Genomic DNA, 25,205 nt, shown 5'->3' with positions numbered 1-25,205 from the left:
GCTTTCTGCTTACTCTTACCACATGGATATTAATTAATTAATTTATTTTTTGGCACTTGGAAATATCCTTTATTTTCTACGAGTTTGTTCACATATCAGATTTTTTTATAAATGTTTTATTGAGTTTTGTCTATTGTAAAGGAAGAGCATTCATATCTGTCTGGATGTCTAAGTCACTCCAAGTTCCATTGTTCCCAGACATGCTTTTAGCATTGCATTTGTGACAGGGATCTCCGCATTTGTTTATGGGTCTGTCTCCTTTCATAAACTTTCTGGAGTTGATACAATGACTTATCTTGCTTGGTATTTGTAATTCTAATGCAACAAATGCATTGAGGTGTAAATCAGTGAACAGGAGAGGGACATTAGCACATGTTAGACTCATGAAAGTGAAATTTTGGTATTTTCTATGTGTTTTGTAGCCACATGAATGAAAGGATGTACTTGTTCATTTAATATAAAATCAAGTCAGATCAGGGAACCTACTTTGGAGGAACATGCAGCTAACACCTGACCATGTTGCTTATCAAGTATAACAGGTTAAAGCACTGCAAGGTGCTAACCATAAATCCTCTAAGAACTCCATTGTTGCAAGTTCATTTGCAACTGAAGTTAGCCACACCTCCTTGGACTGATCTTAAAATAATTCTTCACTCAAAAAGTCACAGTATCCTAGCACTGAACAATAACATAAGTGAGTCCCAGCCTGGAGCAACTGTTTGTTTTTATAGGAACAGAATCAACTCTTTTTTAATGAACAAAAAGCTCTCGATTGGTTTGAGGATATTATTCAGCTGTTTTCAGAATCTCTCAAAGCTTATCTTATGAAATTTGAGCAAAACCTGATCCTCCCCCCTTTCGAGCCTGGAAACTTTTTTCATGTTGCTGTTCACCAACTCAGAGCACAGATAGACAGACAGATGAGCCTTAATGACCAGCAATCTTCGGCTTACTCCCACTTGCCTGCACTCCAGCAGTGAGATCTCTTTGACCAGAGCCTCTGTGTGTATTGGAAACTACACAACTCTCAAAGGCATAGTCCCTGCCTGCTAGATCTTGAATTCGAAGGAGTTACAAACTAAGTAAACGTAATCTGAAAATCTGAAATGCAAATTTCTCCAAAATCCAAAACTTTTTTCATGCTGACATGATACCGCAAGTGGAAAGTTCCACACTTAACCTCATGTGCTTGGTTCACAGCCAAAATGCTGGCACGCTAAAAATATTGTATGAAACTACCTTTAGGCTATGTATATAAGATATATATGAAACGTAAATGAATTTTGTTTTTAGATTTGGGTCTCAACCTTAAGATAGATCATTATGCTTATGCAAATATTTCAAAATCTGAAAATAATCTAAAACACTTTTTGTCCCAAGCATTTCAGATAAGGGAGACTCAACCTGTAATACCACCGGAGGCAGAGCAAGGCCGACAGATCCTTGCACTGTTTACTGAAGTGTGGCAGACATTTAATCACTTTCTCCAGGGTAAGAAGGATAAGGCAGAAGAGGGAAGACAGAAGAGCAGGTGTCTGAAACCCCCAGAGAACCTCCAGGGGGAGTCGACCCTGAATTGCCATCCCAGGTTAATACAAGGCTGTAACCTCCACACACTCAGGCCTCTCCAGATGACCATGAAATGGTTCTTCCCCACCCAGGAAGCCCCTGGCATGTCAGCTGGGCATCTGGCAAAAGAAGCCAACCCTATCAGCAGCAGAGGACTTGGAAAAATACAAGAACCTTCTATTGACGTCCATGTAGATTGCACACACCACCGATCTTGCCCTAAAATCTGGGGCCCGCTCATCAGCTAAGCCAGAAATGATAGAGAAAAGCAGAGAAAGAGAATGGGTTCCTCTCTGGTTGATTTCAATACACAAAACAGATGATAATAAATATACAAGGAGAGATGAAATAGTCCTGCCTACCTAAGTGTGGAATGTTCTAGGCTTAAAGTCAAAGCAATTCCAGAGGTGTTGCTTTTCCTCCACAGTTTCTAGATTTCTCCTGCATACTAAGGTGATTGATAAAGATAAAACCTCTCCTGGTTCCTTAGCATCCCAAAGGGAAGGGACTATTTCTGTCCACAAGAAAGCTACTCACTCACCCTGGGACCAGTTAAGTTCAGTGGTTCATGATCACGTTTCTGTCAGCCATGGACTGAATGAAGAAAAGATCTGTGTTGTATTCTCTTTTGTAGCCCTAGAGCCTGGCAGAGTATTGCTGTCTGAACACCCCCATCAAAACTTGTGTTGAAATTTAATCTCCACTGTGACATATTAAGAGGAAGGAAACGTAGATTAATCTGACTCTGGAGTTTGGAGGTCCGGTCAGTGGCAGGTGGTTAAGATTAGGTGAGGTCATGAGGCTAGGAGACCCATGATTGCATTGGTGGCTTTATAGGAAGAGAGACCTAAGCTTGGAAACTTCCCAGTCTTGCTATGTGATGCCCTGCTTTGCCTTTGAACTCTGCAGAGTCCCCAATCGCAAGAAAGCCCTCACCAGATGTGGCCCCGCACCTTGGACTTCCCAGCCTCCAGGACTTTCTAAATGACCCACTTTGTGGTATTCAGTTAAAGCAATAGAAAATAAGACGAGTTATCTACCAAGCAGTGTGTGCTTAAGGAATGCCTAAAACTCAGTTGTTTGGGGTCAAGTCTGGAATTCAAACAGGGCTTCCACAGAAGGAAGCCTCCAAGTGCCACATCAGGCTCCTCTATGGAGTACTTCACCCTGAAGCAGTAGGAGAGGTGCCTTCTCCGCCCTGTCACTGGGAAATCCCACTGAAGGAACCAGGGCTCCAGCTCAATGGGAACATTTATTCACTTGATACATGAGAATCAAGCACCGTGCTGAGCTAGGGGAGGTGATGGGCTGGAGCAGGTGGGCTGCTCAGGTAACCCTGGGCATCCCTTTGCTCTGTACATGTCAGGGCTGGACTTAGACTAAAAGGCATATTTGTGTATGAACCACTGCCCTCCCTTAGGGTGCACAGCACAGCCATTTGCCAGGAAGAACTCTCTCAGTAGAAGCAGGGAGGCACAACACCCTTTTCCTGGGACTGAGTTAGCAACAGGACTCTCTCTGACCCATCATTCCCACTTCCAGATGCTCTGCAGGACTCTGTGGCTGCATGACTAATTCACAGAGGACTATTAACCAGAAGTGGCACCATCCAGAAGCAAAAGAAAAAAATAATCAACTGCACTGAACTCATTAAAACAGACACAAATGTAAAAGCCAATGAGACCCCATGTGAGGCAGGCTTTACATACAATTAGACTAAACGCAAGAGATCAGGTTCTAATTCAGGCCCTGATGGTTGGATGTAATAATATAACAAGTCACGAAAACTTGATTGAGCCTCAGTTTACTCATCTGTAAAATTGGAATGAGGAGAGGAGCATGGGGGTGTTAACAATTATTGCCTATAGAGTCGACAGATACAATACAGGAAGCCCAGTTACACTTGAATTTCAGATACATTTGAATAATTTTTAAATATGTCTTGTGCAATATTTGTTCCATGCAGTATTTTTTACTTGCTAAAGCTGGCAATGCTTGAGCTGCCAACATTTACTTGCCACAAGACGAACAATATAGGACTGATCTTTGTGAGCAGTGGTAGACCATTGCATAGGATTTGGAGCAAGTCTCCCCTTGTTTGCCAAGTGCTGGAAGCAGGGACTATGTCTTAATTGTAACTCTGAAGTTCCCATATATGGTAGGTGAAGAGTAGGTTGAATTAAGTGCAGTGATTAAATGATATTTTGTGTCATTTTTAGTAGATCAGTTAATGAAAAGGAGGCTAAATAAGAGACTGTAAAAAATCCAGCAGCAACTGCAGCCTGAACAAGTTGCTCCGGGCTGCTCTCTGCTGACAGCAGAAGCAAATGGCTGAGCCTGTAACACCACCCAGCCCGGGTGAAAAGCAATCCATGCAATAAGCAGCAAAACCGAGTGTGCGAGCTGTCAGAACAGAGGTGAGAGGGAAACTCCTCATAGGGAGTTAGTGACGAAGTGAAGATGTTCAATTACTGATGGGATGTCTTTGCCAGATTGTGAACGTTATTTACATGTATTTGAAAATTGGGAGAAAATTTTCAAAAAGTTAAATTCATAACATCACAACCCAGAAATAACCAGCATTTAGTTATGAAGTGTTAGCACTTTTGATAAAAATACATATTTTGGTAAATATATTAAAAATATTATTAGAATCCACGTATAATTTGCATCTAACTTTCTCAAATCAACATTTTATTTTGAGCATTACCCATGTCTTTACCCACGTCTTGTGTTTGCCTATTATCGACTTTTGTATGGGCCCTAATTTATTAAACCAAGTCCTAAATATCAGTGATTTTGGTCATTTTTAGTTCCCCACCATTACAACTAAAACTGTTATAACTAGTTGCACAGATCTGTACAGGCACCTGTGATTATTTCTTCAGGGAACTGCAATAGAATTAATAAATGAAAGAATATGCACATGGACACATAACTTTAAAGGTAGTAACATTTATTAGCACTTACTATATGCCCTGCTCTGTATTAATTTCTTAACATATGCTAAATAATTTCACCTTTTTAGTACTAAAGATCACTATTGTTGTTTTCCCTGTGTGAAGAAGAAATGACGGCACAGAAAACACAATAAAGTTTCACAACTAGAGATGGAAGAGGAAGGATTTGTCACAGTCCAGGGGGGTTCCAGCCAAGCTGTGCTGTAGCTTTACCAAGTTTGTCTTCTGTTGATTATGAAAGCTCTTTGCATACACAGAAATATGGAGAAGTACTGAATTTTTTTCTTTGGTATTTTGATAATGTGTGGATTGTTACATTTGTATTTTTGATAACTATGGAGGTTGAATTTTTTTCATATTAATAGTGAACTGGCAATTTTTCTATAATAGTGATTGTCTTTTACTCTTATATGTGAATGTATGTATGTATGTATGTATGTATAATATAGAAATACATATATGTATGTATACACACATAATATACTTGCTATTTTGAGGATATTAATCCTTTTTCTATCATAAATATTCTATTATTGCCAATGCATCATTACCCTTTAATTCTAGTCATTTTGATGTCTTTAATATCTGTATCCCAAAACTGAGTTTTTACTTTAAAGAATTTTACTTAAAAATTTATTTTGAGCTGGACAGGGCCATGTAATCCCAACAGCTTGGGAGGCTGAGGCAGGAGGATCACAAGTTCAAGGCCAGCCACAGAAACTTAGCGAGACCCTGTCTCTAAATAAAAAATAAAAAGGGCTGGGGATATGACTCAGTGGTTAAGCACCCCTGGGTTCAATCCCTCGTACCAAAAAGAAAGAAAATGTCTTTTGACTCTAACAATACATTTTCTTTTAGCTCTGTTATTATTTTATTTATCTTTTCATTCAAATGTTTGATCCATTTGGAATTTATTAGTGTTATTTTGTGATTAGTGATATAATTGACTTTAAAACAACCAATGCTCCCAGGAACATTTTCTAAGAAGTGCAACATTTCTCCAGTTACTTGGAGGTTGACTTCTGTCACATTGCCTCCTCTTCTGCTCCATTGCTCCTCTGTCTGTCTTAGGTCACTGCGGCATTGCTATGGAACTTGCCATTTTATGGACATTTCAGTAGTATCTCTGTGGCACTCTTCCTTTTAAATGTGATTGTCTATCCTCATTCCTTTATGCTTTTGGATAATCTTCAGAAACACTTTCTCAAGTATGAAATGATATCAGCCAGAAAGTAATTGAAAATGCTTTAAACCATTTTTTGGGGAAACCAGTATATTTATAAAATAATACCTTTCAGGAAAACAATGTTTTTCATTTTGGTGTTTTTCTTAATGTATCTTGAAAACATTTTGTGATATGTTTTTTTACACAGACCCTAAATGTTCTTTTAAGTTTATTCCTAATTCTTCTGCATATTTTACACATTTGAATAAAAGTCTTTTTTTAAAAACAGTACTACTTGATTTAATTAAATATCCAAGAGTTATGGAACCTTCTATTACAGGGGTGGGTGGTGCTTGTTTATTTTGCATTTAACCAACTTTCTGTGTGACTTACTAGGTCTATTGATTTTTCTAAGAAAAAAAAATCCTTCCTCACATGAAAAATGGAGTCTGTCCTTTTGCCATTTGCTACCCCTCCTTAATCAGCTGTTTGTCCTATTTCACTGGCTAAAATTCCAAACAATGCTGTAGATTTGTGCTGATGGCAGGTGTGTACTTGACTCCAATGAAAATTCCTCTGGTTATTACACCATTGCATATCATCTTCCCTGGTTTAAAATAAACCCTTTTTTCTCATGTCAAGAAATACTTTTTTTTTCAATTAGCTAATGTTGGTATTTGATTTTATCGAATACATTTTTATTATGATGTTTATATGATCTTTTCTCTGGCCCGTTTAGGTAGTATATTTTAATAGTAGATTTCTAAATATTAATGCATACTTTTGTTCTTTAAGGAAAAAAAATGCTACTTGGCCATGGGACATGATCTTTTCACATAGTATCAGAGTCAACATCCTAATATTTTCTTTCTGATTGTACAAGCAGGGAAAATAGCTTGTATTTTTCTTCACTTCTGCTAATGTTGAGTTTCAGAATCAGGGTTATGATAGCTTCATAAAACCAGTTAGGAAGCTTTGGATCTTCTTCCATCCTCCAGTTTATAGAGCAAAAGAATTATCTGTTCCTCAAACTTGGAAAAAAATTTGTTCATAAAAACATTTGCACCACAACCATTTTTGGAGGTAAGCCTTGACAACACTTTCGATTTCTTCCCTAGTTATTTTTTTCTATTCAGTTTTTTTTCTTCATCCTTAGTCAATTTTGATCTTTTATATTTTCCTAGAAAATCATCTATTTCGTTGAGTTATCAAATTTATTAACATAGAATTCTCTTCCAATACTTTTGAATACTTTCTTATACATAGCATCACAGTGACATTTCTCTTTTATTTTTAGTTAGATTTTGTAGAGCTGGTCTATATTATTAGTTCAGATATGATACTAGTAAGTTCCAGACAACAGATTTTAAAAATGAATTTTAATGTTTTCCTCTTTCCTCATGAATTTCTACTTCATCCTTATTTTCTCTTTTCTGCTTTCCTAAGGCTAACTTCGCTACGCTTTCACATATCTTAGCTGACTACCTAATTATTTTGTGTTCCTCCTTTCTTGTTAGTTATGGAAACTTAAAACCTGGACAATTGCTAAGTATCATTGTGGCAATGTTTCATAGTTTTTCATAAGCAATTTTCTCATCAACATATTCAAAGTAATTCTGAATTATAGTTTTGCTCCTCATAGGTACAAAATATATTTACATAAGATTTTGTTTTAATTTTATGAGATTAGGTTTGTTTTATTTTAACTGGCATTGATAATTTATATATTTTCATGAAAGTATGCTTAAATATTGCCATTATAAAATTTCCACTTTAAAGAATATACTTAGATTTATTTTGTAAACAAATATGTGATCAGTTTATATTAAAGTGTTGGGGCATTTTACAATAAAATGAATTTCGTTTTTAGGGCTCAAGTTTGGTATGTCTATTATATTATTCTCAATAGCTTTCTTACTGAAATTCTTCATAATCCAGTGTATTTGGATTTCTGCATGTATTAAAGGCTGAAAGATATAATTATGTACATTAAATGAACAGTTTCTGTTCTTTTTTCCTGTGTGTTTAACTGATGTCCTTATGTACTTTGAAATGGCATTATTCAGTTATGTTGATGAATTATATTTTCATGGTGGAGTGTGTCTTTTCAAGCATCATGTGACTTTGTTTTTTCCATATAAACTTTTGTGCCTTACATTTCACTTCAATATATATATGCATTTGCATTCACCTTTCTTTGAATATTTATGAGTAAGACTTTAGTTATCAATTTTACTTATAACTTTTCTGAGTAATTTCAGTTACGGTATGTTTTCTTCAAAGAAAAAATACTACTACTTGCTTTTTATCCAGATCCTCCTGGACATAGGATGAGACTATGTCTCAATTAAAACCATCCTAAGTTGAAATACCTGAAGTCAAAAATGAATTTAATCCGCCATATCCGTCTAACATCAGAGTTTAGTAACCAGTGAGCTTCAGCGGGTTGGGGTTGGTAGTTTCCTCCACCATGGCTTTGCTGGCTAGGGGTTGCCCCTGGCTACTGCTGCCTGGCCACCAGGACCAGACCACAAAACACCAGCCCAGAAAAAGATCAAAGTTCAGACTTCACAGTATGGTTTCTATTGAACTCATATCCCTTAATTGTAAGTCAAGACCTCTCCATCGTTATTTCCAAGATTATCTGGGATAACACTCTTAATCAGTGTAGTGTTTGGCAAGTGGAAATTATCCCAAAAGTACCAGCTAATGGTATCATGAAAGTAGGCATTGAATTTTTAAAAATGAAATTTTAATGTAAGAATTGTAACTAAAGACTGTTTTTATGGTCACATGCTTTGCTTTAGGCATTGTCTTCATATCTCATTTTATACTTTCTATTTTTCACATGCTCTTTCTCACTCTTTTTTCTTGCTTGTTCACTTTTCTTTCTCATTTATTTCAGGAACGATGCTGAATGCTCTGGATGCTACCATGAGCAGAAGACTTGGTCAGACCTCGGGGGCTGACGTTCTAGCAGGAAAGGCAGACACAAGCCAAATCATCACTCAAACCTGTGAAATTACAACCACAGTTTAAGTGCTTTGATGTATGTTATGAGAATCAAATCACCACTACTGCCCTGGACTCACATAAACATTTGCAAAGAACTTTTCACACATAGTGTCCTATGAGAACAATTAGAGTTAGATAAAGGGTGTCCCTTGATAGTACATTATTATAGAATGAATGGTTAATTCCTTCCACACAAACATTTCTTGTACAAATGTCACAGATAAATTACACTGAAATCTCTCATACTGAGAATACAGAAAAATTCTGCCAAGGAATGAGGCTCAACATATTCCTAAGAAATGAAAAGTTTTGTTGGTTTCTTAGGTAAAATATCCAAGAACGCAGGCTATAACTTTACCACTTGAGAGGGAAATACACTATTGAGTCATTAGATATTCAATAAATCTGTCTTATATGTTGTCTATGTTAGTGCCTCATTGAAGGCCTGACCTGGGAGTTCCAAAACTCCCAACGTACATCTGAAACCACAGATAGTACTAAACTCTCTATGTAGCAGTTTTCAATCTACACACACACCTATCATAAAGTGTAATTATCAGTTGATCTGATAACCAAGGGGACTCTTAAGTGACTAATGGGCAGGTAGTGTATATAACATGAATACAGGGGACAAAGGGGGTGATTCCCATTCTGGGCAGGGCAGAGTAGGATGGTTCAAGATTTCATCACCCTACTCAGATAACACATGAAACCAGTTATTTCTGATATTTTCAATTTAATATTTTTGGACTGTTTGACCTTGTGCAGTAATGTCCAGCAAAGTGAAATAGCATATATGGAGAGACTACTATAATACTCTATTTGCTAAAAACTGTGCTAAGCAGCATGATTACATTGAAAATAAGGCATGATTCTTGCCTCAAGGATCAAGACAAAAGTTTGAGAATTGCCACAGGGATGCCCCTGGACAACCAAGGACTCAGAAGTCTGACTCTAGGTTAGGGCAATGATAGCTGTCTGATAGCTGTGCAGAAAAATACCATATACCAGCAGAACTGTCCAAAGAGGGAATAAATTTTCTTATGAGGAAATATGTTTTTCTCCCACCACTTCTAAGAACTGCAAAACTTTTTAAAGTATTTATAATAAGAATTTTCAAAGATTCAAAAAAGTCATGAAAATAATAATTATCCATTTACTCAATCCTCAACTTCATTACATACCATTTTTTCAAATCTGCTTTAGATTTCTTTGATTAAGAAGCAAAACTTTAAAGACAGTTGAAATGTGATTTGTCAACCTATTGTCTCATTCCCTGAAAGTCTGTGCTGCCCTAGAGGTGATGTCATTCCTTTCCATCCATATATATTTTTACATATTTACTACAGACAGACAGACTTTTTTTTTCTAAAACTTTTACCGTAAGTCATTTTCTTGCCCCAAATCCATCAGAGGTTCCCTAAGGCCTATGCCAGCAGTTCCCAAATTAAGTTTATCTACAGAATCCTCTTGGGAGTTTCAAAATTACATGAAGAGTTCCTTGGTTTCTCCTTGAGAAATTTTGGTTAGTTTTCCAGGGTTCTGAGCGTGGGAGGCATTGAGACCTGAGGTTGCCCCGTGCTGTGGGCTGTTTAGTAGCATCCCTGCCTCCTACCCTCTGGGCTTCAGTGGAAGCTCTCCCACCCAGTCATAACAAATGAAAATACTGCCAGACATTGCTCTATTAACCATGTTTTTTAAAATTGTCCAATGCTTGGACAGCTGAGGCCTTGTTCCCATGAAAGGACTGCCCCTCCCAGAGCTAAGCAATTCCTAGAGATAGTAAGCAACTCACAGGTTACTATGATTTTCAGATACAAATTAACCAATCTGGAGACTTCATGCAAACCACCTACCTTTATTGAGATTTGTTGCTCCAGGTCACTATCCACTGTTTTAATCACCTCTGGGCCAGGTCCCAAACAGCTAGGGACAGCCCTTTGCCCCAGAGCCTGCTGAAATTATTTAAACTTCCCAATCCTAAACTTAGGTTTACTCTGTCTCACCCATTCCTTCCTGAAGAAACCTCAATAAAGACTCCTGATCACAGACCCTCCTCTTTCTCTACCTCCTGAGCCACCTTCGTACTTTCTCTGTGCTCCCGTGTGGCATGATGGTATGGCCCCTTCTCTTGGAAACTATTATAATGACTTTTTTTCTTTTTTTTTTTTTCAGTGCTGGGGTTGGAACCCAGGCAAGCACTCTTACCACTGAACTACATCCTTGCCCTCAACAACTGTTTCTTGAAATTGCATTTGTCTCTTGATCTTTTCATCTTGCAATATTTTGAATATCTTATATTTTAAAGCAATTGCCAAGTGTCTTCTCAGGAAAAATTAACCCATATTGAGAATGACTGGATTAACTCATTTGTATTTCTAAAAAAAAAAAAATCTAGGTAATGTGAAATTGATGAGTTTAGAGAGCTCTAACCTTTAGACTCTGGGCACAAAGGTTGGAGTCTGGCATTCAAGGCCTCTTTCAGCCTCCCCCAGCAAGCAGGATACCTTCTCCTCACCTGCCTGACACCTCCCGTCTGAGAGCCCTCCTTCTGCAACCTGATCCATGAGGCCAGGCAGATTCTGCCCACTTCCAAACCTTTGCTGTAAATACAGACTCAGGCTTTCCAAAGACCTCTGAGACTTCTAATCACATATGTATTTTTAAAATAATTAATATTTGTTTATAGAAGGAATTAACTCACCACCTCTTAATTATAACATCTGAAACTGCTCAAATGCTACTTTCATGCTTAACTCTTCACAACCCTCCTACAAATTCGAGGCCATCCTTACAAATTTATTCTCTCATAATAGAGGTCAAGGGTCTTCTTGCAGTTTAATTTTATCTGTTGCTATGGTTATCTGAATCCTGTCTCTCTCCCAGACCAGACTGCAGATTTCACAAGGTCAAATCTATTTTTGTCTATATCCACATTACTATACAGTATCTAGCAATAAACATTTCCCAAACGAATGAATGATTTGATTACTTCATTAACCAATTAATTAATTACTATTTTATCTTGTCTTTTCAACTTGGTTTTGAACTCCTCAGATGATTTCCTTTCCAAGTTTCCTTCCAACCCTATGAAATGGTTCATTTAAACATTACATATTGAAGCAATGAATGATAGCTATTGTTTGAATTATATTAGTGTTATCAGTTGTACTTTACAGAAACTGGGCTACATACAGGTGCCAAGTACTCATTTATGTTATTTTTAAAAATGGGCAGACTCCCTTTGAACAAAAAACAATTGCATTTGGAAAGAAATATGATGTTATTTATGGCTATTATGTCATTGCTTATTCAGAAAGGAAAGATTTAATGAAAACTCAGCATTGGTGCCTAAAACCAAAATACTATTCTCGCATTAAATGGATGTCATTGTTGTCAAGATAATTCCAAAAATTAAGTAGAATCAGCAGAAAGTGTTTTCTGGCATTTTAAATTTCTATTTCATATACTGAGATACCCTGCAACCTAAGGAAAATAAAACAACATGTGTTTTACCAAATTGGTATTCTTTCATCTCAGCATGTTCATTTCTTACTTACATAGAAAAAAATAAGGGGTTGGGGCTGTAGCTCTGCAGTAGAACAATTACCTAGCATATAGGAGACCCTGGGTTCCATCCCTAGCACTGGGTGGGCGGGGCCAGGGGAAAAAAGAAACTCACTCTCTCAAACACTAGGATATTTTTTCCCCTTGCTGAGTGATAATTTGTTTGCTTGCAAAATGCTGACTTCACATCATTCAGTGAGAATTCCCATCCTCAGCCCCAGCCACATAAGGAGTGCCTCTAGGCTTCACAGACTGTCACACCCCTGGGAGGTGCTGGGGGGCTTCCGAGGGTTGAAGAGCAAGAGTGGGCCTCACACTCATTCCCTAATGCCTTCATTCTTTGCTTTCTGCCTCTGTCATTTCAATGCAATAAAGATCTTATTGTTTCCTGAGTTTTAGATTTAATTTATACCTAAAGGGCACGGAACACCTAAATAAAATGCTGAATAATGAAAGTAGCCTGTGAGCATCATAAAATGGGTCAGTCCCCCTCCCTCAGAGAATAACTGTGAGGTTCCTTGACAGCTCTTGAGTGTCAAGGGGATTGTTTGACCACCGTCTGAATCATAACTGGTAGTATAAGAGATCCACTCACCGCAAAAAAAAAAAAAAAAAAGAACTCAGTTCTTAATCTTAACATACAAACCTTGGAATTTCCTTGAGAAAACAAATCTTCACTTCAGAATTTATATTCCAAGTCTTGAAAATCACAAAATCACAGGGCCGAGGCTGTAGTTCACTAGTAGAGCACTTGTCTAGCACTTGACTAGCATACAAAAGGTCCCAGGTTCAGGTTCAATCTCCAGCACCATTAAAAAGAAAGAAAGGAAGGAAGAAAGAAAGAAAGGAAGGAAGGAAGAAAGAAAGGAAGAAAGAGAAAGAAGGAAGGAAGGAAAGAAAGAAAAGAAAAAAAAAGAGCACACTTGCTGTTGCTCAAAGCAAGAAAAGATAGTTGCAGAGGTGACTGCTGTTCAAAAAACCAAGATGAGAATTTATGACTTCTACTCCACTTGCACAGAAGAACAATTCACTCAACAGTAAGGATCATCACTAGTCCACTCCAGAGGTCTTGCTCGCTCTTTCTTCTTTGTCCTTTCTTCCTTGTCCACTCCTGCCTCCACCCCACCTCTATCCTACGTCACTTACTGGTCTTATCCTGGCATCTCCTCATTTCCTTACCTGGTGTCTCCATCTCTGTCCCTCCCTCTTCCACCTGTTCCTTTCCTCTCTTCTCTTTCCTAAGTCCTTTCCCTCCTTCTAACTTAAAAGTGTCTGCATCCCTGTTTAAGATTGCAATGTGCCTTAGATTCCTATAAAACTAGGTACACTAAAAATGAATTCACAGAAGCATCTTGGAGCCAAAGTGAAAGACTCCAAAAACTTTTCTTCTGTCTTGATGTTCAGTTCTTCATGATTAATAATGGCTGCTTAAAACATCTTCGAGTGAATGCACCCCATCTCATTTTAACTTAGTATCCAATAGATGTTTTGAAGTCTTCTGATAATAGGACTTCCTTTGCATCAAAGATGCAAGTACCCTATCAATCCACTGGTCTCCAGAGAAGACCTTTTGTTCTTGTTGCAATAGGAATTGGGTTCACTAGAGAATGCATGAGGTTAATGGAACTCTCAATTAGTACAGCAGAAATGAAACCCAAGCACAAGTTAAGAGTCATTGAGTTAAATGGAGAAAGAGGGAGTAGAAAAGGCAAGAAGCACAGGTTCAAGCCCAAACCCACCCAGAGGACAGAAAGCAAACCACAGCACTCACAGAGGCCCTTTCTCCCAGGGCTCTTAGGTGCCCCCCACCAGGGGCACACCATGACCTGGCCCCTCAGAGCCCTGTCTTGGCAACCCAGCCTGGACTTCCCCACCACATTACTCCAAGTTGAATAGCTGATGGCCACAGTTCCTGCCTTGTCCTCATCTCTTTAGGACATAGACAAGTCATGGAAACCTGTGGACTCTTTAAAGTTTGAATTAGATTTTTTTAGCTGATAATGAAAACACAAAATTGCACATATTTAAATTTTAATGTTTAAATCAGGTTGAACATATCTCCTCAAATATTTTTCATTTATTTTATGCAAACACATTCAATACCCTTTCTTCTAATTTTTTGAAATGTATCATGCATCATTATGTATAGCCACTCTACCATGCAATAATAGCCCACCAGAACTTCTAATCCTATCTTGTTAAAACTTAGCAACCTATAGATGTTTTGAAGAAGGCAAGAATCTCAGCATACTCATTAGCCTTTATCACTTCTGCTTCCTGTTTGACACTAGCTAGAGGAAAATGGTCTCACCATTGGTCCAGTCCTGGGCCTCTGTCTAGTTGAGGCTATTGATGCCTACAATATAGCAGTATTGGTGGGAATTTCAGAAGTCTCCAGGATGGTTACCACCATAGGTTTCAAACATCATAGCACTAGGCCAAACAAGAATTAATAAAGGATCATTCCACCTTCCCTTTGCTTGCCTCTGTTTCCTTTTCCAAACCCATGTGTGGGTGGGAGGCATTCCTCAGGGTGCCCTTACATCCTCATCCTTACATCCTCACATGATATTGAGGGGCTGAAAGATTAATTATGCAAATGCATTACCTTTGTAGAAAGTCAGAGGACTGTATTGGCAAAGTAGAGAGGTGGCACTCACCATCTACAGAAATGGAATACATACTGAACCCCCTTCCAAAATAATTACACATGTGCACATATATGTGCGCACACACACACAGCTGAAAGATGTAGTCATTCCTGAAGGCAAGGGGATTGAATTCTTTGCAAAACACACCCCAGAGTTGGAGGAAAATTGTCTCATGCCCCACAAAATGGCCTCCAGTAGTCTTTTCCAACTTTTTAGCAAATGCTTGACCCAGAAAGAAGAACCGCCCTCATTTAGTGATAAGTAATAATCAGAAAAACACCCAGCCTGAGAAATATGCATAGATATAACTAGATAGGAGAAAGAAAGAAACATGCCAAACAATTGCCAGATGGGGACTGTACATCAGAAGAATTACTCTGCAAAGCAGAACAACGGTACAAACATTTATCCAGAGACAAAGAATTTCTCAATGGTGTCTGTGAAACTCAGAGTTCAAAGAAGAGATATAGGGGTCAAAGAAGATATGATAAGGCAATAGAAAAAAATAAATGTAAACTGAAAGAACTCTGGGGAAAACATGGAAGAGGAAAACAATCATTTCAAAAGTGAAAACTGTGCTGAAATTAAAATACTGCTGAGAAAGGGATGTGAAGGACAGGTTTAGAGGGAAAATGCACAAAATATATGGAATAGACAAAGAATTACAGGGGAAATAAGGCATAGCAAACAACAGTGCAGGTACATTGTGAATCCTCAAAATAAAACTGAACAAATAAGTTGAACTAATATAAAGAAATAGGCAAAAGAAGATATTTTATAAAACCAAGTTAGATTATATGTCTTACGATTCAAAGTACACACAGCCCTGAGAAAAACTGATAACAGAATGATTAATTGAAACATCTCCACTAAATATTGGAGCTTCAGTGGATGCAAATAGTATCCTACAACATCTAGCAGCTCCTTTCTACCTCTCTGTAGCCCTTCCACTGAACAAGTAAGCAAGTAAAATAAGCATACACTTTACAAAGTGATCCACAGGGGGGAAAACTCAAACTGATTCAAAAGTGCTCTAAAGCAATGTCTACAACTCCTCAGATATAAGAAATGAGGCCAAATGTTTTACACCAAGGTAGGTATATTTAAATATGTAAGAAAAAATAATAAAAATATTCATAATATCTATTATGAATTGAGTTTTCCAGGAAATGAATAGAAAAGACACAATTAAAAAGACAGGAAGTGTTGTTAACCTGAATAGAGAACTTGGAAAATCACAACCACAGAAAACAATATAAATTTTTATTGAGGTTGCAAAAGTAGAAAGCATAATAAAATACTTTGTAGAGTGTATTTGGAGGATAATCTTTTCTTGAAAAATTCCTTGTAAAGTGAATTAGCAAAATAAATAAACACATGCTTAGAATTGCAGCCCATTCAGTTAAAAATAAAACATACCTACTTAATTTTTGAGTGACTGAATTTTCAAATTGAAAAAAAGGAGTAAATGATGAAATAAATTAATAAAAACAATGGAAATAATGCACCTGCTATCATTGCTACGAACCAGCAAATCATGGACATGCCAAGAAAACTTATTGCAACCTGTGCTAATCACATTGTCGAGAACAGTGTGCACAGTCATTCTCAGTACATCTTGGTTGCTTATAAATGTGGGTGCCAGTGCATACCTTAGAGCAGAATTCCTTGTATAATTCCCATAAGTCCATGGGCCTATGTTATATTATAACTCTATAACTAACAAAATCAACTGGACATGGGCTGGGGAGAAATCAAAGAAAGTAAATTCTTTGTTTTCTTCATCTTTCATTGAATCAACCCATCAATCAGCAAATAAATAAATATTTTGAAAGTGTGAACAGAAAGCAAAATACAAACTGAAATTACAAAAACAAAACCAAACATAGGTAACAGATCAATAAATGTAAATGAATCAAACTCAATTATTTAAAGGAAAATAACCTCAGATTGAGTCTAAAACAGAAGTTAAATAAAATATAGTAGTTAAAAGAATACAGGCTCTGAAATAAAAATGCACATTGGATTTCCAGATCACAGTCTTATTAATTGTTCAGCTCACATGAATTATCCCTCTTCTTTTAATCTAAGTTTTCTTTTCCCCCACCCTTGGTACTAGGAATTGAACCCAAGCGCACTCTAACATTGAGTACATTCCCCTATTTATTTTTTTATTTTGAGACAGGGTCTCAGTAAGTTGCTGAGCCTGGCTTCAAACTTGGGATCCTCCTGCTTCAGCCTCCCAGGTGGCTGGAATTACAAGGCATGTGCCACCACACCAGACTTAGCTAAATTTTATCCTCTTCTCATGAGTGTCTTGAGGGTGTAAGAGATAATCCATACAAAGCATGACACAGAAGGGTGCTTAGTGTACGGTGCACAGTCAGTATTAGCGGGTAACAATAAAAGTAGAAATGGCTTTGGTTGTGCTAGTGTGACAATAGTGATCACCAAAAGTCAAATGATTCCAGGATTGAAACTGAAAGAATCAGTGTCGTGTCCATATAAATGAAGAAGTCCAATGTGGTCTGGAGAGTGATAGAAAAGGAAATATTCTCAAGGGAAATGTTATTCAAACTGAGACCTGAAGGATAAATAAGAACAGTCAGGTGAAGAGCTGGGCAATGAAGGGAGGAGATGGGAAAAAAAAAAGTTGTGATGGGGGAAGAGACAAAGAGCATTGTAAGCACCACCACCAGCAGGTGTGAGCAGAAAACGTAGAGAAGGGCCGAATACAACCTACAACCTCGGAGAGAAGGATTGTCATCATTAAGAGACACTTCAGACACAGTTTAACAGACATGGATGTTTAACAGACACAGTAACAGGATTTTCTCTTAGTGATTCATTCGATTCATCTAAGAAACACTTATTTATATTTTATGTACAGGAATTATGTTAAATGCTAGGGACAAAGCCCAGACCTGCAGATTCCTTGTGTTTGTGGTACAAATAGTACAAGAAGAAATTCTGAAAGTTTAATATACCAGGTTTTGCTGTGAGAAATGGCAGAATGCTACAGAAGCATTCAGCAGGTAAGCTTAGTCTAATATGTGCTAAAAAAAAAATTTTTTTCCTTTTTAGAAAGAGTAACTTTGAAGATAACATAAAAGAAGATTAATACTCTTTAGGTGAGTAAGGTGGGATAGTTATGGAGGTTTTGAAAGCATCAAGGTAACGAAGATCTTGCATTTGAGCATCCAAAGGGGTCTGGTATGTCTGAAATAAAGAGAAAGAGAGAGAGAGACGCAAGAAAAGAAGTCAGGGAGGCAGGCAACGCATGGTAACCCATGTTAAGGATTTTGTTATTGTCTAAGTCCATAGGAAATCATTGAACAGAAATTGATCAATACATTTTGTTTTAAAACATTCTGATTATTGTGTGAAAAAGTGTTTGCCATAGCCAAAAATGGAAGTTGTGGAGCTCAAGTGTAGATTTGTCAGTATAGGCTAAATTATCTTAGTCATGACCCCCACATTTCAGTGGCTTCAAAATAAAAATGTTTTTCTCACTCATCTTACATGGATTCTAATCTACATCATCCTCACTTGGGAATACAGACTGGCAACATTTCCACCTTGGAGTAAGGTTGTTATTTTCCATAGCATGAAGAAGAAAATGGGACAAATTACCTGCCAGGTCTTCCTACAGTGGAATGTCCTGGGTCATATCCACTGACATTGAATTGGCCTAAACCTATGACTAACTCTAAGGAGATGAGAAGAGCAGTCCTGTAATTTCTCTGAATGAAGTTGAAACAGTATGACTGTAAACATCTCATGGATGACCATACTATTTAAGAAAATGCAACGGTATTCTAGGTAAGCAATAAAGGATGGGCAGATAGGAAGGTATAAACACCTATCTCTCACCCTGCATCATCAACTCAAAGTCGATCAAAGATTTAGACACTAGAACAGAGAACCTGCACCTAACAGAAGAAAAAGTAGACCCAAATCTTCACCATGTTGGCCTAGGATCTGACTTCCTTAACAAGACCCCAAAAGTGCAGGAAATAAAATCGAGAATCAACAAATGGGATAGATTCAAACTAAAAAGATTCTTCACAGAAAAGGAAACAATCTACAATGTGAAGGGAGAGCCTAAAGAATGGAAGAAAATCTTTGCCATATGCACCTCAGATAGAGCATTAATCTCCAAGATATATAAAGAACTCAAAAAACTTAACATGAAAAAAACAAATAACCCAATCAATAAATGGGCTAAGGCACTGAACAGAAGAAGAAATACAATCAATCAACAAATATATGAAAAATGTTCAACATCTCTAGCAATTAGAGTAATGCAAATCAAAACTACTCTAAGATTTCATCTCACTCCAGTCAGAATGGCAATTATCAAGAATACAAGCAACAACAGATGTTGGCAAGGATGTGGGGAGAAAGGTACACTCACAAATTGATGGTGGGACTGCAAATTGGTGCCAACATTATGGAAAGTGGTATGGAGATTCCTCAGAAAAGTTGGAATGGAATCACCATTTGACCCAGCTATCCCACTCCTCAGTTTAAACACAAAGAACTTAAAATTCAGCATACTACAGTGATGCAGCCACATCACTGTTTATAGCAGCTCAACCCACAATAGCTAAACTATGGAACTAACCTAGGTGCCCTTCAACAGAAGAATGGATAAAGAAATTTTGGCATATGTACATAATGGAATATTAGTCTTAAAGAAGAATGAATTATGGCATTTTCTGGTAAACAGATGGAGTGGGAGAATATCATGCTAAGTGAAATAAGCCAATCCCAAAGAACTAAAGGCTGAATATTTTCTCTGACATGCAGAGCTAATTTACAATAAGGAGGGGGGAGCTAGGGAAGAATAGAGTTACTTTAGATTAGGTAGAGGGAGTGAAGGGAGGGAAGGATAGAATGAATCTGACATTATTACCCTAGGTACATATATGACTATACGATCTGTGTGATTCTATATCATGTACACCTAGAAGAATGAGAAGTTGTACTCCATTTCTGTATGTGTCAAAATGAATTCTACTGCCATGTATAACTAATTAGAACAAAACTTAAAAATTAAATTAGAATGACTGAAGTTTGTCAATTAATTGGATATGAGGGTTAAGAGATATAGAAGAGTCAGGGATCATTCTCCTGTGATGGACAGGGCAACTGGATAGATGGTGGACAAATATCCTGAGCTAAACAATGTAAACAATATATACTGGAGTGAGAAGAAACAATTAAATAGAAATATCAAACCTATAGTTGGAATCGAGATCAGAAGAGCAATGTAGACTGAGTAAAAGAATTTTAAAGTCTTTGACATCCAGATGGCACCTGGTGCCAATGAAAGAGAAGCTGTGTAGAGTAGGATAAGTACCTCATCCTTCTTTGGAACTTTCTTGATTTGGGCACTGAAAATATAGTGTTCTGGGAAACTTAAGCACAGGAAATCAATAACGGGCACTCACCCTAGGAGAAAAGATGTGTGAGGAAAAGAAACACCTAAGACAGAGAAGAAACATGTGATGTTCAGGTAGAGGATTAGGAACTGGAAAGTTGGAAAAGTGGAAAGATGTTGAGAAATGCCATCAGGAAGGTACAAGAAATCAGCAGAACCATGGGAAAAAACTATGCCAAGGAGAGAGTGAATGCTCAGAGGGCCAATTGGTGTCACCCAGTCCAACCAGACACACATCGAAGTTTCCTGTTGCTGAGAGATTGGAAAACAACTGAAGCGGAACTCCTTGGTGTTTGCACAGCTAACAGCCAAGCAGAGAGTTGGGGGGTGGGGGCTTGCCCATCACAGGAGACTGGTGTACCAGGAAGAGGCCTGGGCTTGTCCCTGGTGTGGTGACCAAATACAGCAGATAACGTGGCAGCTTCTCACATAGCAGATTCAGTGTCTAGACCTACAACTTCTTCCACACCTCAGGTTCCTGAATTACAGAATTCAAAATGAATCCATTTAATACCTAAAAAGAATCAAAAAGGATCTTCTCGACTATACACACACAAGATACAAATAAAACCCTCAATCAATAGGTGAATGGAGAAAAATTGGCAATTTTGAGCCTATGAAGAAACTCTGGAACTTAAATGAACTATACAAAACAAACAAAAGCATAATAAACATGATTTCTTTTCTTAATAAAATTAAAGAAAGCATGAACCTCATTTTGTTGTTATTGTTTTGCCATTGAGTTGTAGAAATTCCTTATGTTTTGGGAGGTATTAACTTCTTACCAGACATTGGGTCTGTAAATAGCTTCTTCCATGTTCCCTGGTTATCAGAATACTGTCAGCTGTGGGTTTCCATATATGACTTTTATTGTGTTGATGTAAGTTTATTTTATTCCTAATTTGTTAAGTTTGTATCATAAAGAGGTACTGAATTTTATCAGGTGCTTCTTCTGCATCTATGGAGATAATCATGTGATTTTTATTTTTCATTCTGTTAAGGTTGTGTATTAGGTTGATTGATTTGTTTACACTGAACCATTTTTACTTGATCATGGCATTTGATTTTTGTTTGAGTTTTTGTTTTTGTAGTGCTGGGATTGAACCCAGGGCCTTGTGCCTCACCACTAAGCTACATCCCCAGCCCTGATTTATGATTTTTTAATGGGTTATAAATTTACTTTACAATATTCTATTGAGGATGTTTGCACCTGTATCTGGGATATTGGCTTGTAGTTTTCTTGATGGCATTCATTGTTTTAGGGTGATGCTGGCTTCATTGAATAATTCAGAAGTGTATTATCTTCTACTCAGGGAAGATTTTAAGAAGACTTGTTATACATTTTTATTTAAATCTTTGGTAGAATTCCCCTGTGAAGCCATTGGTCCTGGGATTTTTTTTTCCCTGATGGGAGTTTTTGGACTTTTCTTTCATTATTCTTATTTTTATTGATTTTTCCAGGCTTTCTATTCATTCTTCACTCAGTCTTGGTATGTTGTATATTTTTAAGGAATTCTCCATTTCTTTAGATAGTTCATCTTACTGACATATAAATATTCATAATAGTCCCTTATTATCGTTCTCTGTTGGGGTCTTTGTGAGGTCTCCTCTTTCATTTCTTACATATCCATTTGAGAATCCTGTCTTTAATTTAATTAATTTAGTTAGGTGTTTGTCAGTTTTGTTTCTCTTCAATAAACCCAGCTCATAGTTTCATCATTCTTGGCATACGCATCCTTCAGTTCACCTTATTGGGAACCTCTCAGTTTCATAAATCTGAATGCCCATTTTCTTTCTTAGATTTTGGAAATATTTAGTGATCATTTCTTTAAATGTCATTATGTCCTTTTCTGTCTTCTCCTTCTTTGACTCTCATAAAGTCTTTTGTTTTGCTTGATGCTTTTCCATAAGTTCTGTGGAGTTTCTTCATTCTGTTTAATTCTTCTTTCTCTCTTTCTTCCTGTAACTGGATGATTTCAAATTACATGTCTTCAGACACTGATTCTTTTTTCTGCTTGATGAAGTGTGCTGTTGAAGCACTCAGTTGAATGTTTTATTTTATTCCTTGTATTCTTTAGGTCTAAAATATTGGGCCCATTTTTATAGTTTTTATTTCTTTGCTCAATCCTTCCTTTTGTTTACAGATTGTTTTCCTAATTTTTGTTTAGTTATCTAGACCGAGCAGAGATTCTGGGTTGTCAATTGGTAGAGTCGATAGGCAAACCCAACTGGGGGTGTTCATGATTGAGCCTACAGCAGGGATATGCAAGCAAGGCCATAGGTTCACTGAAAGGGAGTCTGGGGCTCTGTCTATGGATGAGAAGGGCAGGATCCTGGACCATGGACACTCCTGTTGCCTCCAGTTTCAAAGGCAGGCTGGATCAGCACCAGGTACACAGAGTGGTGAAGGTGGAATCAGGTCCTCAGACTCTTCTATAATCAAGTCTGAGGCACTGGTGGTCAGTGATCTTCCCAGGACTGGGGACATAAAAATCTGTCTCTACATCCATGATCAAGTGGGATCCTGGGACTACTTCTGTCACTGTAGCCAGTCTATGGTCAGTGGGCCTATCATGGGTGTCATAGCATGGTTTCTACTGAGACTGCTGAAGGATGGGGCTGGTAACAAGATAAACTGGACTGCAGCCAAGTCCACAGGGGACAGGTTGCTTCTAAATCTGCAACTGGAACCACGATCAATAGGTTGGAGCTTGCCTTCTTTTCTCTGCCTTGACTTTTCTCTGTCTTGGGTTCTGCTGTAGCATTGCAACTACTCTCCTAGGTCCCGAAGCTTCCACAAAAGCACTTTTGTCCATGAATTGTTGCCAAGTCAGTATTTTTGTAGGCAGACAAGAATAAAATTTGCTATTTGCATCTTGCTTACATCATTCTCCTTTATTAATTTCTTTCATCAACATTTTATTATCAGCATTCAAGTTCTATATATTTTTTTCTTTCAGTATCTTTAAAGTTATTGTAAATTGCATTTTAAATTTCAGTTTCTATATGCTAATTGCTAATACAGACATATACAACTGATTTTTGTGTTGATTTTGTTTCCTTTGATATTACTGAACTCCTGAAATTGCTTATTAGTTCCAAGAGACTTAATTTGGAAATTCCTTGAGATTTTCTACCTAGATCATCATGAAATTGGCAAAAAGTACAGTTTATTTCTTCATTTCCAGTCTGTATGTCTTGTCTTTTCTATTCTTTTCTTTTCCCTTGACTTATTGCACTGATGAGAAATTCCATTACCATGTGAATAGCAGCAATAAGAATAGACATCCTTGCCTTATTCTCAGTTTTGAAGCTTATTCAGACTTGGGAGTTACTGGAGATTGAATCCAGGGGTGCGTGACCACTGAACCACATCCCCAGTCCTTTTTTATTTTTTATTTTGAGACAGAGTCTCACCAAGTTGCTTAGGGCTTTGATAAGTTGCTAAGGCTGGTTTTGAACCTGCTTCAGCCTCCTGAGTTGCTAGGACTTCAGGTGTGTGCCACCATGCCCTGCTTAGTCTTAAAAATATAAACATTCTTTATCAAGTCAAGGAAGCTTCCTTCTACTCACTGTTTCCTGAGCATTTTTGTCATTAATAGGTTTAGATTCATCAAGTATCTTCACTGCATCCTTTGGTATGGTCATGTTTCTTCTTTAATTTATCCTTATGGAAGATCACCCTGAAAGACTGTCAAGTATTGAATCAGATTTGGTTTCTGGGAATAAATTGCTTGATTATTTTGTTATTTCTTCTTATGTATTGTTGATTTCTTCTTGCTAATATATTGTGAAGAATATTGGCATTTATATTCATAAGGGATATTACTCTGTAAATTTCCTCTTTTGCTCTGTCTTGTTTTAGTATCAGAACACTGGCTTCATAATATGAGTTAGAGTGTCCTCCTCCTATTTTTTAGAAAGATTGTGAAGAATTACTGTTTATTCTTCTCTAAATGATCAGCAGAATTCCTCAATGAAACCATCTGTGTTTGGAGACTCATTTTTCGGGAAGTTTTGAATTATAGATTGAATTTTCATCATAGGTATACAATTATTAAAATGTTTTACTTCATATGGGGTGAGTTGTGGTGGTTTTCTAGGAATGAGTACATATCATCTAAGTTGTCAAAATTATATTTGTAGAGTTGTTCTCAGTGTTCTCCTTTTATTCTTTTTATGTCCGTAGCGTCTCTAGCGCTATCCTGTTTCACTCCTGACGTTGGTAATTTGTGTCTTCTCTCTTTTTTCCTTTTTCAGTCTTGTGGAGTCTTGTCAATTTTATTTTTTAATTTTTATTTATTTATTTATTTATTTATTTGGTACTGGGGATTGGACCCAGGGACTCTTAACCACTGAGCTCTTTTTATTTGGGGTTCTCACTGAGTTGCTTAGGGTCTCACTAAGTTGCTGGAGCTGGCTTTGAACTAGTGATCCCGTGCCTCAGCCTCCCCAGCTGCTGGGATTCCAGATGTGCACCACCACGCTTGTCAATTTTATCGATGTTTCTCAAAGCTTTTGTTTCCCCATTGTTCCTGGCTTTCAATTTGGTTGACTTATCCTCTTTTTCCTCTGTCTGCTAACTTCAGGTTGATTTTGCTTGGCATTTTCTAGGTTCTTAAAGTGCAAGTTTAGATTATTGATTCGAGAGTTTGTTTCTTTTCTAATGCTACAGGCTTCCCTCTCAGCACTGCTTTGTCTGTGTTCCATAAATTTTGATAGAATGCACTTTTCACTTTCACCCATTTCATCATGGTGTCTCCTGTTCCTGAGACTTCCTCTTTGAATGACGGATTATTGAGAAGTGTGTTGGTTAGGCTCCAAGTGTTTAG

The 25,205-nt window shown here is 37.4% G+C and overlaps 1 long non-coding RNA gene across 1 annotated transcript in view; it reads left to right on the top strand.

Annotated features, from left to right (window-relative positions):
- Positions 1 to 10,826, top strand: part of LOC124980705 (uncharacterized) — a 32,073-nt gene extending 21,247 nt beyond the window's left edge. The window contains exon 3 of the long non-coding RNA XR_007107853.1: positions 8,600 to 10,826. This is a non-coding gene — a long non-coding RNA (uncharacterized LOC124980705). The remainder of the gene's footprint in view (positions 1 to 8,599) is intronic.
- Positions 10,827 to 25,205: the final 14,379 nt, after the last annotated feature.

Source organism: Sciurus carolinensis, chromosome 3 (genome assembly GCF_902686445.1).
Source record: "Sciurus carolinensis chromosome 3, mSciCar1.2, whole genome shotgun sequence".
NCBI classification, from domain to species: domain Eukaryota; kingdom Metazoa; phylum Chordata; class Mammalia; order Rodentia; family Sciuridae; genus Sciurus; species Sciurus carolinensis.
This window is presented reverse-complemented; position numbering and strand designations above follow the sequence as displayed.